Consider the following 1,137-nt stretch of genomic DNA (forward strand, 5'->3'; position numbering starts at 1 on the left):
CTGCCCCCGCCTCCCCGACGCGAGTCCCTGCTGCAGCGGCTCCTGCGGGTGAGCAGTGAGTGCTCCGCACAGGGAGGCACTGCTCCGAGTCGCTCTGGTGCCGTCGTTAAGATTCCACTGAGTGGAAACGTCCCGGGAACATTAACTATTAATGTCTGTCTATTAGCTGTGCTCAGTGTGAAAGGCCTTTTGGCACCTTTCCACCCAGCACGGAATTGATGGAGTCGCAGAGGTGGGGGAGCCTCGAGAGCCTCTGGCTGCAGTGCGGCTGCAGGGCCGGGAGCAGCCTATGGACTCCCGTCTCCTGAGGGGCAGAGCCTCCAGGGCCCCCGACCTTCGTTAAATCTGCAGAACTGGGTAGTGGCTCAGGTGGATGCTGGGAGCTGTGGGGACCGTCCCCAAGGGAGCCCTGCTTGTCGAGGTCGCCGTGACGTTTCCACAGACGAGTGGCCGCCCAGGCGCCCTCCTCGCTGCCACACGGACCCCTCTCCGCTGGGCCTCCAGCCAGACATCAGTCAGGAGCTTCGATTTCCGGCTTGTCTGCAGAAACCAGGCTGAGGGGGGACCATGAAAACACCCCACGTGCAGCCTGGCGCCGTCGGCAGGCCTTCTCGGGGTAACCTGAGGCCGCGTGAGCCCAGCCAGGTGCTCACCAGAGCCTGTGCCCCGTGGGCCCGAGGGCACTCACCTGCCGACCACGGCCGAGTGTGGACGAAGTTCCTAAAGGAAGCTGTGCTGAGCTTCACGCTGGAAGGACCAGTGTTGGCCGAGTGTGGACGAAGTTCCTAAAGGAAGCTGTGCTGAGCTTCACGCTGGAAGAACCAGTGTTGGGGGAGGAAGCCTGCGGTTTGGTTACTTAGGGGAAGAGGAGCACGTGGTTGGATCGTTAGGGCTGTGAAATGGCGACTGTGATGCACTGACTCGCTCATCGGTCAGCCCTGCTCTGGGGCGAGGGGCTGGCTCCAGGCCCGCGGCCCGTCTCGCAGACCCACGAGGCCACAGGCGCTCCTCGGGATGAGCACGACAGCGAGCAGGTCCCCTTGGGCGGGCTTCCTGATGGCTCTGCGGGGCGCCCCTGTCCCGCCGTGCTCTGAAGGAGGGTAGGCGAGCCCTGCTGCTTCCCGCCAGGTGCGTCCG

The 1,137-nt window shown here is 64.3% G+C and overlaps 1 protein-coding gene across 1 annotated transcript in view; it reads left to right on the forward strand.

Annotated features, from left to right (window-relative positions):
* DNAAF5 (dynein, axonemal, assembly factor 5) overlaps positions 1-1,137 on the forward strand; it is a 19,519-nt gene that overhangs the window by 12,405 nt on the left and 5,977 nt on the right. The gene's annotated exons all lie outside the window — the stretch shown is intronic.

The sequence above is a fragment of the Myotis brandtii genome, unplaced genomic scaffold (assembly GCF_000412655.1).
Source record: "Myotis brandtii unplaced genomic scaffold, ASM41265v1 scaffold1408, whole genome shotgun sequence".
NCBI lineage: Eukaryota > Metazoa > Chordata > Mammalia > Chiroptera > Vespertilionidae > Myotis > Myotis brandtii.